At 35.5% G+C, this 15762-nt stretch overlaps 1 protein-coding gene and 1 long non-coding RNA gene across 4 annotated transcripts in view; one reads left to right on the forward strand and one right to left on the reverse strand.

The window, feature by feature from the left end:
- Positions 1-15762, forward strand: part of LRP1B (LDL receptor related protein 1B) — a 2222640-nt gene that overhangs the window by 1076226 nt on the left and 1130652 nt on the right. The gene's annotated exons all lie outside the window — the stretch shown is intronic.
- LOC140506231 (uncharacterized) lies at positions 3230-6190 on the reverse strand. Its single transcript, XR_011967823.1, has 2 exons — positions 6113-6190; positions 3230-3453 (listed from the first exon to the last, which is right to left on the reverse strand). It is a non-coding gene; the product is annotated as an uncharacterized lncRNA (long non-coding RNA).

Below are 15762 nucleotides of genomic sequence, written 5' to 3' on the forward strand. Positions count from 1 at the left end.
TCCCTCCCCACAACAATCTGTAAAATGTTAGAGGCTTTACATGTACAATCATATTAAATATTAAACATTAATCATATTCTAAAGAAGGATTACAACCAAAGGGAAAAATCATGAGAAAGAAGAAACAAGAAAAAAAAGAGAGGGAAAGAGAATAGTAATCAGTCAAATAGTAATCAATCTACATTCAGACTTCATAGTTCTTTCTCTGAATGTGGATAGTATTTTCCATTGTGTCTTTTGGAATTGTCTTAGATACTTAGATACATAAATATGTGGTGGTCTTGTGGTTTTCATTCTCAAAGAGGACCATGTTATCAGGAAGATGATGCCATGACTTTCAATTGAACTGGATTTAAGTGAGGGAAGACTGCAAAGCCACCAGCCTCACTTTCTCCTCCAGAGCCATCTGGTTCCAGTGGCCAGATATAGATCAAGACAACTGGAGATAGCCACCGTGATCTATGTGAGTTTACATTCATTGATTCATTAATCAGGACAGTTCAAGGATACAGATTTCAAAGATGGATGGAGAACTGATGATTTGTAAGGTTCTGGGGTAATGGTAATTAATAACGTGACTGAGGTGGACAACTAGAAACATTGTTCAGTAAAGTGTTGCTTTTTTTTTTAATTGCATATTTTTGTAAGTTTTTAACCTGTTTATCTTATGCTCTGAGAGTATCAATCTGTTTCTTCCTTTTTGGACAAAAAAAGTGTTAATCTTTCTTGTCACCTTAGGATGATATCTCTCCTTAATATTGTATTGGATTTTATTGGGGCATTTTTGAAATTTAATGTCTATTTTCCTGTTTCAAAAAGTGTACCTTATGTTTGGTATTATTTAAATATTATTTTCTTGGTGACTGCTATATGCCTTGTTAGTACAAATTCCTCTTCTACCCTCATTTCTTTTCCTTCTTAACACCTTCTCCTCATACTATCAATATTACCAGCTTATTTTCTCAGTCTCTTTTTGCTAGTTAGAAAAAAGAATAGTTGTTATTACATTAGCATTCTGTCAAAATAGTCCATGGAATGCTTGGATACATTTCAGATATAACTAATAGAAAAGGTCATCAGATGAAAAATTCTCCATTTATTTCCCTTCTGTTTTGTAGTGTATGTTATGGCATTTTCTCTTAATCTTGTTTGCACTAATAACATTTAATCAGTGGCTCCTTTCTCCTCTTTGGGCTCTCTCCAAATATCTGGACTGCTTTGGGTCAAATGTTGTTGTACTTATAGTAACTCATTTTATGGTTAGCCTGATGGCTCAGAATCCCAAATTTTATCTCCCTTTTCTTGAAATTATTAGAAATCGAGAAGCTTGGCTTCAAGCCCCACCCCATCTTAAAATTTTCTAGAATTGGCACCAGCAATCAATATTTATCATGCTCTTGTTCTTAAGGTACTTTTTTGCCTTGGTACTATAAACTTTTTCTCTCCTAAATTGAGAATTTATAATTTTTGATGATATATAATATATGAGTAATACCTAACATCTGATACTCAATTGCTATATGACTCTTAGTAGAAATAGATAAAATGTAATTCTGACATTTCTTGACCCTCCTAGCATTCAAATAACTTATTGAATAAATGGGCTAACAATAATTTAATAGAAACAATACTACTACTTAAAATAAACCACTTCTGCCAATAGATGATTTGGCTGGACCATTAATTCCTCTATGGATTTTTGATATTCTTGTCTAAGTCTCATCTCTAGCATTTCATTCTACAGCTTTACAAAGCTTGACTGCTTCCCTGACTAAGAGTACCAGCTCTCTAAATATCATCATACACCCATCCCAAGTGAAATCAAATATACTATTCTCTTTTTTCATTTTACATTATTTCTTATCTTGTATAAGGGAGATTTTTTTCCTTAAATATAACTTGAAGACATTTTCAGAATTTTTTCTGGGTTATCCCTATATAAATAAATTGATGTTAAGATTATGTTATGCCTCAATTGGCACTTTAGATTATCTGCTTTTTTAGGGGAATGAAGGAAGGATGGGTGTTTAGTTTGGGTGGTAAGATAATAGTGACAATAAGGTTAAGGGCAGGGATTTGATGCTAAAGTATAGCTAGTTACCTTTAGTTCTTTCAAAATGACAAATTATATCCTTTATTGGTGTTTTACCTACTTTCAAAATGTGTTATTCTAGAAAAGAGAAACTGGGGTGAGTGTCTTTATCCCCAGTGTATCATATCTAAATCTATATTCCCTATATATTTTATTAGTGCATAGTTTGAAGTTATCTCCAGTTAGAATGTGAGTTTCTTGAGAGCAGGGACTGTTTTTCTTGCTTGGCAGCTCCTTGGACATAGCTGGTGGTTTATAAATGCTTGTTCATTTGGCTTGTTGACTGTAGCAAATCTATAGAACACTACCAAACAACAAGTAAGCCCATGTCCAACTGACCATTAAGTGGTAATAATGTTAGCCTTGTATGCAAAAGAATTGTTATTGGTATGATGTTTTCCCTATTTTAAAAAAAAGTAAAACATTGGTATAATTTATTACTAAAATTCCTGGAAATTCTCTTCAAATTTGGAAATTCCCTGACTTTTTTGAGTACATCAAATTATATTAAATTATTTAAAAATATTCCATATTAGGTATCCTGAACACATAATTTGTGGTTGAAAAATGAAACAGATTTCTGTGAATGGTATTATGTGCTTCAGGGACAAAAAACCTCCTCTTACCAAGTGCTTAATTCATAGGAACCTCATGTCCTGCTTTTCATGGCTACAGTTCCACACTATAGTTTTCCAATCATGGTGAATCAGAATGTAGTTTAGCCACTTAGTATTTATTCATTTTGGCTAGTGAAACACTGGTTTCTTTGCTTCCAATGACTTCCTTTATTATTTCTTCCTCTGTTCACTCTTTCCTGTTGAGTACATCTCAAAATATTGGAAAGAAAACTTTCAAAGTAAAGGGTAAGAAAGACAGGATATTGAAGATGGTTATTTGACTGCTTTGACTTTTGCTCTCCATCCTGTACCTTATTTGCAAATGCTTTCTCAGAAAATAAAGCTCATAGTAGTGTTCTGCACAATATTATAGTACCCAATAGGAAAATGATAGGTCTACCATATATTACTAATAGTTTTGAAAGTACTTCAGATTTTCCCATGATAGATATGAAGAAATAATGAGAACAGTCATATTGGAAAATAAATTAGCAATCAAAAGTAATGGAGAAACTGAATCTGTGTTTTACAATAATTTATTGGCTGTCCAGAACTGGCAGTGGGAGACAGCTGCTCTGGTCATTGGGCTTCTCTGTTTGATGAATGGTACAGAAGAGAAGATCTATTCTTTTCTAGGCAAGAAAACTGAACTAAGATGGTAAACATTTTAAATATTGGTCTCTCCCTTTGTCCATTTTACAGATTGATTTCTTGTCCTTTGTGAAGCTGGTCTTAATCTTGTCACTGTACAAGGAACAAACAAGTACCATGTTTTATTTATAAGGTAGTATAGAATCTAATTGCTTCACATTACTGGTAAAGAACTCTGCCTAGGGTTTTTTTCATAGCAGAAATGAATGAATTAAAAAAATGTAGAAAGAAAGCATTGCATTTTGGAGCCTGAGGATACAAATTACAAAACCATATAGACCTTCTTCTCGAGAAGCCATGTAGCTAACTTGTTCAGTGGATAGAGCACTGGTCCTCAAGTCAGGAATCCCTAAGTTCAAATCTTATCCCAGACACTTAGGAGCTGTGTGACCCGGAGCAGGTCATTTAACTTTTCTCAGCCTAAGTTTCCTCATCTGTAAAGTAGGGAAAATGATAGCACTTATTTCAAAGGAGATAATATATGGAAAGATTTTTCAAATCTTGAAGTGCTAATCAACTACTATTATTTCGATTACTATTATTATCATAATTTTACTTATAGGAAGAGATAAGATTGTAAGCAGGTTTCACTATAGGGTGGAAAGGTGCTGTGATCCTTGGGGTATTATGGAAGGGCAGACAGAATGCATCTTTCCTAAAATCATTTTAATTGATAAAACTAATTATTTGATAATTAATAAATTTATATATTTTTATATTTTATTTATATTTATATACCTACATTTTATTTACATTTCTAAAATTGCTAAAACTTTGTCTTTTTCTGATACTGAGTCATTTGACAATATCAAGGACTTTGGTGGCAAGAACTTTCTTTTCTGAAGTTTTAGTCATTGTGGCTACTGAAAAGGTGGAAGTTACAGGAACTGCCCAGGAAATTGCCAGGTCATAGTTCAACAAGAGTTGCTACCCTGTATGATGGTAGCTGAGGTTGGATGGAAAGTAATGCTGGTGATCTAGGGAGTATTACTATTCCTGTGGTACTTAAACACTACATCATTGTAATCTGAGGGGATGTGGTAGTCAAAGTGGTGATTCCATTCTGACCTATCTGTGCTATCGCTTATCCCATCCTTAGCATGAATAGAACCTTAGTTTTAAACCCCTCCCACTTTTACTGATGAAGAAAATGAGACCCAGAGAAGGACCTAAATTGAATTACATCACATAGCTGGTTAATAGATATCAGGACCAGAAGTAAGATTTCTTTTTCTCCATAGAACCAGATCCCCTGAAGTTCATTGTTATGGTTTTTTTTTCAGTCTATCAACTTATCAACAAGCATTTATCAGCCACCAAATACTAGAGGGTTAATAACTAGTCACTAGGCATTGTGGAGAGTATTAGGATTTTTCATTTCTTTGTAAGTCAGATGGTATGATATCTCTGACTACATCTCATATTTGGTTTTAAATTAAGAATTGGACTTGCTCTAATAGGGCAGCGAGGTGGTGAAGTGGGTAGAGTGCAGGGTCTAGACAAAGTCAGGAAGACTCATCTTCCTGAGTTTAAATCCATCCCCAGATACTTACTAGCTGTATAATCCTAGACAAATCACTTAACCCTGTTTGCCTCAGTCCTTCATCCATAAAAATGAGCTAGAGAAGGAAATGGCAAATCATTCCAGTATCTTTACCAAGAAAACCCCAAATGCGGTCATGGAGAGTCAGATATAACGTGATCAGATACCAGGTTTCATCACACTCTTTTTTTTTTAGCTTAAATTTTCTCTTTTGCCTTAGATCTAACTGTCTGGATTCATCTATTTTGAATTATAATTATATGCAATCTGGGAAATGGAATGAATTAAGTTTAGTTGGTTTAGTTTGCTAGCATATCAACATGTAGGGCTGATGCAAAAGCCATGTCAAATGGGAGCCACAAAAGTCTGATTTAACAAGGATTAATCATTTGTGTGGTCTGTTTGGTTTTACTCATGTGAATCCCATATTGACTGAGATTAGAATCTTTTGGACTTTTAATGTCTCCCCTGCCCCCAACAGTTCAGAACTGGGAATCTCTGAAGTCAATTAATATTCCAATCCCCAGACCCAGCTGAAGTACATACAGTATTCACATAAAAACCAAAACTTGAATAAGGACCAAAATGAACAGTAAAGTAACAAAAAAATAATAACACATATTCCTGATGAAGTATATTCTTATCCCCATTTTCCCTCTAAACTAGAGGTGATAAACTGGCAGCCTTGAGGCCACACATAGCCCTCTAGGTCCTCAAGTACAGCCATTTGATGAATCCAGAGTTCACAGAACACATTCCCTTAATAAAAAGATTTGCTTTGTCAAACTTGCACTCAGTCGAAAGGCCACACTGAAGGACTTAGAAGGCCACATGTGGCCTTGAGGTTGCAGGTTTCCCACTCCTGCTAAAGCTGTTTGGAAAACAAGTCTTTCCAAACTCATGGCTATAGTAGTGAATGAGAGGGAAAGGAAAGTGAAGGGAGATGGAACCCAAGGTTCTTCTGCAGCTGATGTGAGGGTGTAGTGGAGAACTTTACCTGTGTAACTTCTGTTCTACCACTCAAAATTGTCAGCTAGTCCCTTTAACTCCATTACAGCTTGGATATCTTTCATCTTCAATATGATACCTCAAGGACACTCTGAAATTCCCAGTCTCTTAGATGCTGCCATGAAGTTTAAATGCCCCTGAGCCTCTCTAAGTAATCACTAGGTCTTATAGTAAATTTCCATTAAAAATATTCCATCTTACTTTCAGAAGTCCCTTTGGCTCCTTTCCCATTTTCACTGTCCATGTATGCCACATAGATAATGGGACTTAACATGAAATATGTAACATGAAACACATTTTATGTAATCACATGATGCCATGACACACATACCATGTCACAGTGTGATATGTCATAAGTGTCATGTATGTCATGAACCACACAACACAAACATGCTACAGGCGACATGAGTCATGGAGCACAAATCATGAAACACATTTTCATATAGTTGTCATGTCACACATGTCATGTGTCACACGTATTATATGTCAGTGTCACAATCATGCACGGCACATGTTGCACACATCACATATGTCATGAGAGACACACCACAGAACATGAACTATGAACCAGAAAGCAAATTCCATATGTCCATATGATGTCATGTCACACATGTCACACATGAAATGAAACACATTTCCATATATTCGTATTATGTCATATCACACAATCAGACACCTATGACAGTAGTCCAGGAAGATGATCTGATCTTATTCTCAAGTTTTTGAGTTGGTCATCCTTCATTTTCTAAGAGGACCAATGACATCATGGGTTATGTTTAGACTCATCCATGAATTGGATTTATTAGGCAGAGTTGCACAACTCTCTCTTCCAGAGGCATCAGAGTCTGGTGCCAAGACAAAAGTCAAGAAACTTGCTGATGCAGTAGACGACTTCAGCATCTTTGAAGTATGACCAATCTCTAAGGGCTTTACAGAACCTGCTTCAGGTGCCATCATAGCCCTTGGAACAAATTGTTCTCATCCACCCATTTCCATGAAAGGAAGCCTTCACATACTTAGGGTAGGCATCCCTCTAACTCTACACTTCAAATTTTCTCTCAGTCTTTGAGTATAGAAAGGATGAATGCAAAAGAAGTTGTGAATGTAGAATACACAAGACTTGGCAATTATTTGAATAGAAGGTGGGTTTGGATGAGGTGCTGGGGAGAAAAGGACTTTAATGTTATAAAGCAAGGAGCACTAAAGGCTCCTCAATAATAGAAATGGGAAAGTTTGAAACAGGAATAGGTTTTAGAGGAAGAATAATGTTATTCAGATAGAAATGTCCAGCAGGAAATTATTTAATTTGCACAAAATTCTGAGACAGTGGTAGTAAAAAAAGAAAAATACATGTGATCTCAGTAACTAAAGGCACTACTAGTCAGAAGACCCTTAGGTCTGTATTTTAACCAAATTCTGTGAACTGTTAAAATTATTGTTATTTTGAATGAGTAATCTAATATTAGAAAAAAAATAGCATCTCCAAAGAATTTTCCAATTTCATTTCCAGTTCTAGAGTTTATCATTCTCCTTCACGAAGGCAAGAATGAATGATCATCATCTATTCTGGTCAGCCTTGCCTTAAGTGTTCAGAGCCCTGGTACATTTTGTGCAAACCCAGGAACTCTTCCCTCACTACCTCCTTAAGTCTGGTTTTTAGCTTAGGTTCTTGGCTAGTGTTTCCTTCCCAGGACAGAGGAGTGACATTTTCTCACCAAGAGAGTTCTGATTCATGTTCTGGGAGGCATCTTACCCTGGTGAGGGAATTGAGTTCTTCTTACAACTGCAGTTTCATTACACTCATATCCCCGAATATAACTCTAGAGAAAACAAAACTTAGGTTTGGCTGAAATCCAGCATTTCTTTAAGAGGGATTAATGGAGATAAATTGTGGAAAGTTACTCAATGTACAAAGTAGATTAAGTATAGGACAGCTATTTCTTCAAACTGAAAAGAAATACTTAAAATACAAAAGACTTAAATACACTTTGACAAATATTTAAAGCATAATACAGTAACCTATAATTTCTGTATCTCTTGAGAGGTAAAGACTCCTAGGCAACTTGTGGGGCTGCAGAAACAATTTTATTTTTACCCTGATCTATACTGTCTGTCTAGATCTCTGTTTTTAACAAACAGTCCCTTTATCTGTAGTATGCTCCTGATAGGAGACATCTTTTCCAAGAAGTTACTGCAGAGATTACTTGCTTCTGGGTATCCAACACCTGGACCCAAAGACTCCAAACTGTAGAGTTTATAAGATAGTCAGTCGTTTTATAAATGGATAGTGTTCAGCCTGGAATTAGAAAAAGAAAACAAAAACCAACACACAAAACCTGAGTTCAAATTCAGCCTCAGCCACTTACCATATGGTTAAGTGATCTTGGGCAAATCACTTAATCTGTTTGCCTCAACGTGGAATGGGAATAATAATAGCTCCTGCCCCTCAGGATTGCTGTGAGGATCAAATTAGATATTTGTAAAATGTTTAGCACAATGCCTGGAACGCAGTAGAAGTTATATAAATACTGGTGGTGATGGCAGCAGCAGCAATGGATTAAAAATTTGAGAGAATGATCAGCCTCACTTTTTCACAGGTCATCCATTTCAGTGACATAATTTCTTCTTGTTTCTTTAGGCAATGGGCCTACTTTGATTTTTGATTATATTTTCATCCTATGTATTGGTGCATTGTGCAACAGAAACATTAATAGATCATAGGATTAGATGTAGAAAAAGAATTTAGATCTAGATTAACCTCATCATTTTAAAGATGAGGAAACTGAGACCTACAGTGATGAGCCGGCCAAAGTCATAGATGACAAACAGCCAGATTGCTTGCACAAACCCAGCTCACCTGCCTCCAAATACAATATTCATTCCAATATTATAAGGAATGTGGTCTTATTCAGATATTCCTATTTAATCTACAAAAGTTTCCCATTAGGGGACAGTGTGGTTTTAATCTTTCAACAGACTGTTTACTGAGTGTCTATTGTATGTGTATCACTCTTTTGGGTGTTGTGGAAATAAACAAAGGTAAATGAGACAAAATTATTATCCAGAAGGTGCTAAAAATCTAGTAGGAGTATGAGAGGTGCTCTTACAACCAGGCATCATCTAAAGGGATTCTAGCTTTGTGGGGCATGAAAGAGAATGTAAATTTGTAGCAACCAAACACAGAGACTGGAAAAAAAAATGGAAGAACACACGACTAAACTATGAAAATGGTCTGTCTGTGGATCTAGGAGCTGAGAATAAGCAGTCCTTTGATATCCTATTATGAGCCAATGTGAGAATGACTCTACAGAAGTTGAAATCAAGAATTCACATAAGCTGATCAAATCCTGTTTAAAAAAAATAATAGGACTAGGTCTCAGAAACATCTCTCCTGATAGTTCATGAATTGCTCCATCAGTCACTCATTTTCTAACTCATTTTCAATTTTGCTTCCCACTGGCTCATTCTTCTCTTTCTATAAATATGCTCAGGTCACTGTAAAACTAAAAAATTCTTCTCTCAACTCTTTTACTCCATTAAGCTACCATATCATATTTCACTTTCCTTTTACTGTCAAATTCCTTGAAAAATCTGTCCACATTCAGTACTTAGCACAGTTCTTGGCATTTAGTTAACCCTTAAGAAATATTTATTATTGACCTGACTTCCATATCTATGTAATTCATTTACTCCCTAGTTTCTTACAATCTGACTTTTTCAAAGATCATTAAAGACCTCCTACCCACAAAATCTAATTATCTCTATCTTCATCATCTGATCTATTATCATTTGACACTTTTGAGTATCTCCTCCTTCTTGATACTCTCTACCCCCTTTCTGCAATGTCACACTCTATTGGTTTGCCTATCTGTTTTGTCTACTTTTCTATTTCCTTTTCCGGTCCCATTTCATCCTTTTTGCTGCATTATCCATGGTTCTGTTTTCAGCTCTTGTGTTTTCTCTCTCCACACCATCGCCTTAGCTATCTCATTCCCTCCCACATTTCAGCTTTTAATACCACACAGATGACCATGAATAATTTATATCCAGTTTGACTTATCACATAAGATTTAACTATCTGCTCAACTGTGTTTCCAATTAAACATCTCCACCTTGACATCTTGATAATACCTCAAACTCAAGAATTCTGAAACATCACTTTCTTCTCAAATAAACTTTCTTACCTCCTTATTTATTTCAATGATATAGTCACCTCATTACCAATAACTGAAGATTCCATGTTGTTGCTGCATTTCAATTTTCCTTACCTTCCATATCTAATCAGTTACCAATTCTACTACCTCAAACATCTGTATTCATTTCCTCTTTTCTAGACCCACCCTTAATTCCATAGTACAAGCTTTTGTTAAAATTTGCCTGGATTACTGTAACATCTTCCTAACTGATCTCCTTGAACTTAGTCTCTGCCCCTTTCCAGTTCATCTTCTCTACGCAGGTGTTAGATTAATGTTATACACAAATCAGATCATGCCACTGCTATGCTCAGAACACTTCTATAGCTCCCTGTGTCTTACCAAAAAAATTGAAGGGAACATCAAAAAGATATTGAACTTCTACCTGTCATTCAAGCCCTCCTACAATCTAATACCTCCCAGCTTTGATCAGCTTAAGCCTCATACTACTTCAATGTTTGCTATGCTTCAGGCTAAGTAGATTATTCAATGTAACCTGCATGTGCCTGGCATATTCCCTCCTCTATGAATTCTGTTTCCTATTTCTAGAATCCCGTTACATCAAATTTCACTTTCTGCAATCCTAAAACCTATTCTTCAAGGTCCTCCTCAAATGTAGTTACTTCCCAGAATCCTTCATCTCTCCATCTCCAAAATTAATGGTCCTGTACATCATTGTTCATGTAGCACTTTGCATTTCTCCTTCTGCCCTGGTAGGGCAGATACCTCACTGTGGTATCAAGGTGACTTTGGTTTATACAAGTCTATGCCAACAAAGCACAGTCTCTAACAGATCCTATCACAAGGAAAGGACTTCAAGGATTGTCTCAGATATGGACCAAATGTGTCTATTGTCTGAAAACCAATCTAAGTTTGAAGAGATTAATCTCTAAGTTAATTCCAAGGTAGTGACTTTTTGGCCAAAGCAGCTCTTTAAGATTTTACCAAGCCATAAAGGGTCATAGGTGGCTGAATTATTGAATTATTCCATTCTATATAATGGCAATTTCATGATATTAGTTATATGAGTTAGCATTATTTTTATATATCCATGTATGTGTGTGTGTGTGTGTGCATGACATGCTCTTGATAGATTGTAAACTTTATGAAGGCAAGGAATTATATTTATGTCACATTATGTATTAAGTAAATCTTTGTGGGCTGGTCTGGCAGCCTCACCATTATTTCAATGGGAAAATGTCTTCCAAGTTTCACAGATTTTTATAAGCTAACAATTGCCTAAATATAACCACAACAATGACAACTAACATTTATGTAGCACCTGCTGTGTGCTCGACGATATGCTAAGTGTTTAACAAGTATTATCTTTTTCTTGGATCCTCACAACAGCCCTGGGAGGTAGGTGCTATTATCACTATTTTACAGATGAGAAAACTGAGGCAAACAGAGGATAAGTGACTTGCCCAACCATTAAATGAGGCTGGATTTGAACTCAAGTCTTCCTGACTCCAGGCTCAATGTTCCATCTGCTGTACCCTCAAATTCTATAACAGTTATCCAAGAAGAGAGGTCACCATATCAGAAGTCATTTTCTTTTATATTTTTCCCTTTTACATGGGCAAAATAAAAAGTTGGAGAGAAGTCAAGATCCTTTCTTGATTAGCTGGGAAGGTGAATAAAGTTTTGGAAAGAGCTGTTATTGATGTTTTGTGTTTTTTTTTAAGTGAGAAGGTTCCAAGAAAAGAAATCACTAATCTTTAGATTGTTAGTGACAGTTTTTTTGAGGAAGGGGAGTTCTGTATGAACTAAATATAATGAACTTTTTAAAATACTTAAATCAAGGTAATGTTTAATGGCATTTGAATTCCTCATCAAATAGGAAAAGAATTAGTTGTTTGATGAATAGTGTCAGGCAATAGTCTTTTCCAATTGCAATGGCAATTCAAAGATTTCATCATAGGAGACAAATACAATTGCATATTTGAAGACATGTTGAAAGTTTCTTTAAGATGCTGGATTTGTCAAAGACCTCTCTGGGCAGGTGAAACATGCTGTTGTGCTCTTTTGTGGGGTGTTATCCTTTTTTAAGGAACACTACAGTCACTTGGTCTTATTTTGTTTCCCTTAGCCATAGTAATAGACTGTTATCCCTCACTTATCTTCCCATTCCCATTGATCTAAACATTCTTCTATACCAGCCCCCCAACCTATTCCAAATAGATCCAGAGTTTCAACAGAATTTCTGTGTCAAATTATGAAAAAAAATAACTTTTGGAACCATAGTTTTTTGCCTGATGAAGGGGCAAGTCATACTGTACATTTCCAAAAACTCCTAGGTTCAGATCAGTTTCAATACTGGGTTCTCTACACCCTGCTGTTTAGTTCTGTCTGTGATGAATAATGTGTTTTTTTCTTTTAGCTAGAAAAGTTCCATTGTCTGCATTCATATTATCATTCTTTAGTAAGCTACTGGGCTGTGATGGTATATTATATCTGTAAGTTTAGCCTCCATTCATTTAAAAGTGAGACCAGGACATGAGAGTGATGTTACTCTTAACTCCCTTTTCATGCTGGCTGCCTCTCCTCCATGTGCAGAGGGATGGTTCTTGAACTGGAAAGTGGCCAAAGAAAATCATCAGAACTTGCAGCTACAGGAATTTCTTTTTTTAAACAAACACCAGAACTCAAATACTGAATAGAAAGAAAAAAACATCATAAACTTAAACATTGAAACAAATACAAAGTGAAAAAAGAAAAGAAAAAGCATGTCCTGTGCATAGCAGAACATGAGAAGGTTCAAAATATGCAATGATAAATTTTTATTTCAATGATATGATAAATACTACATGTTATATTGGGAGCTGTTCATCTTTGCTTCCTTACAAGTTTTCTTTTGTTTTCTACTGTACAATTTTTACTTTGTTCTTTTTTCCCCTTTCCCACCCAGAATTCTACAGTTAAGTCTGGATATATTTATATATACATGCACATATACACAAACACACACATACGTACATATATTGACATATGCCTTCCCTTACAAATTTTATTCTTGATCTTTCTTTTTATGTGTGTGTGTGTGTGTGTGTGTGTGTGTGTGTATCTCTTGTTTCCTATCCTTCCTAACTCCTCTACCTTATTTCTGCCCACTACCTTGCCCTTTTATTACTTAGCCTAGCTCCCTCCAGGCATCCCTCCTGTATCCTCCCATTCTCATAAATCTAAACACCATTTTGTAACCCCCTTTAACCTATTCCTTCATCTTCCCCTCTAGAGACCTCTCCTTTATTTTTGCAAAAATTCCTCACTTATCTTCCCATTCCCATTGATCTAAACATTCTTCTATACTCCCCCCGCCCCTTAACCTATTTCAGTTCAGAGTTTCAGCAGAATTTCTGTGTCATTATCTGAGCACCAGGTCTGTTCAAAGTTTGAAAAAAATAACTTTTGGAACCATATTGTTAGTTTGTTGCCTGATGAAGGGACAACTCATACTGTACATTTCCAAAAACTCCTAGGCTCCAATCAGTTGCAGATCTGGAGGCTTTCAGGGTTTAGAAAAGCAATGAGCTTTCAACCTATTGATACATATTTCATGGTTTTATTATTCATTGTGTGCTACTTACTATGTATGATTTATTTATTCTATTCTGAGTAAGAACACTACAGATAGAATATGAGCATGCTTGTACTGTCATGTAAAGATGATTTTTTTTCATGTCAAGATTATGTGATTTGCACTAACAAATATGTTAAAGTCTAAAAGGAGAGAGTGGCACAGGTAAGTGTCAGCTCAGCGCACATTCCAAATGGATGCATTCTCAGATCCATATCCTCTAAGAACAAACTGACCCTGTCCCATGAGAAGGACAAAGCAGGGAGATAAAGGCTGCTGAATTTAAAGTTCCCAGAGTTTGGTAGTGTTTCTGCTCAACAAGGCTTATTAAATATGCAAGAGTAAGTTTGGGACTCTTCTGAACTCAGATGCTCAAAACTCAATAAGTTTGGCTCAGTAGCTGATGATGCAACTTGACTGAATGGTACTTAAGCAGTAGTGAACACTGAACTTTTCAATGAGATCCACTTTCTTTTTCATCAATGAGTGTGGGATAGTCAAAAGGAAAATATAATTGGAGAATGTGGGTTAATTCTGGTTCTGCCTCTTACTGAGCAACTAAGTCTCCTCATTTGTAGTATAAGGAGATTAGATGACCTAATTGGTTTTTTTTGTTGTTGTTGTTATTTCAGTCATCCTCTAGATAATATATTGAATGGTGCCCAGTATACTATAAGAAAATTCCCATAACTTCCCACCAGAGGGTGGGAATAGGGAAGGAGGTACAGAGAATCGTGATAGTAGGCTGGTACAAGAAGATTTGATAAAGAGTTAGAAGAATTAAGAAATATTCCTGTAAAATCATTTTTCAAAAAAAGGTTAATTACTCTGATTAATATAAATGTAGTCATGTGCTTAACATAATACTTGGTTCAGAGCAAATGATATATAAACACTCAATCCCTTTCCTTTCTTCTCCAAATTGAAATTTTCCGTCGTGGAAGGTGGGATTATTGGAGGGATAGGAGAATCACGTGTATGAAATATTAACAAAGCTATTAAAAAACAAAGTACCTTCATAGGCCCTTTTAAGGGATGGGTGCAAGGCATGGGTTATAATGATGCAAGTGTTGTTCATGGATTGAGGTAAGCAAGTTCAAACACATGCATATTTCCAATCATTGTTTTATGTGCCAGTTATTATGTATGATTTATCTATTGTGAGTAAAAACACTGCAGATAGAATATGAACATGCTTGTACAGTCATGTAAAGGTTTTTTTTCATATCAAGGTTATGTGATTTGCACTAACTGAAATATGTTAAAGTCTAAAAAGAGAGGGCTGCACATATCAATCTACTTTTGAGTCAGAATTGTAGTACTTTTAAGTTTAAAAGTTACTATACGAGCAGAATTGAATTTATGCCAGTGGTTGCAAAAGTACAACACTTTCATGATTTTAAAAGACATCGATATCAGATACTAGAATTCTGATAGGTGGAGATGTTCCTTGATAAAGAGAGGTCTTATCAGTAAAAGGAGAGTAGAAAGTCAATGCTTTTCTACTTGGGAAATTGACTTAAATACTTCTCTTTCCAAATCTTCGTTAAGACAATAAATTTTACCAATCTAATCTACACGTCTATTAGTTTTTCAAAGACAAACAGTTCAATAAGTTAATTAGAATTTGTCCTCTCATCAGTACAAATACATGCATATATGTGTATATGTCTATACATACATACATATATGTATATAAGTATGCATGTGTACATATGTGTATATATAATGTTCTCCAAATATTTTCCATTTGTAAGCACAAAACATCTGGGAAATATTTTCATTCTAACATGTTGAATGGTATTAGGAACTGCCTTGAATGGATTTTATTTTCCTCTGTGTTATTTATGCATATAAGAATACAGCGCAACCTTTTACTTCTGGCTTTGTATAACTAACAGAGAATATTCCTTTTTCATGTCCCTAATCATATTCATCTACAGCCATCTCGAGCCAATGATTTCAGGATCTCATGCCCTTCTGGGGAACTGTAGCAAGGAGCTCCCAAGAAAAACTGAGAACTTGAAGCCTTCAGACTTTCAGACAAAACATACACTTCCTACAGGCACATTAACACATTT

Source organism: Notamacropus eugenii, chromosome 5 (genome assembly GCF_028372415.1).
Source record: "Notamacropus eugenii isolate mMacEug1 chromosome 5, mMacEug1.pri_v2, whole genome shotgun sequence".
In the NCBI taxonomy this organism is placed as follows: domain Eukaryota; kingdom Metazoa; phylum Chordata; class Mammalia; order Diprotodontia; family Macropodidae; genus Notamacropus; species Notamacropus eugenii.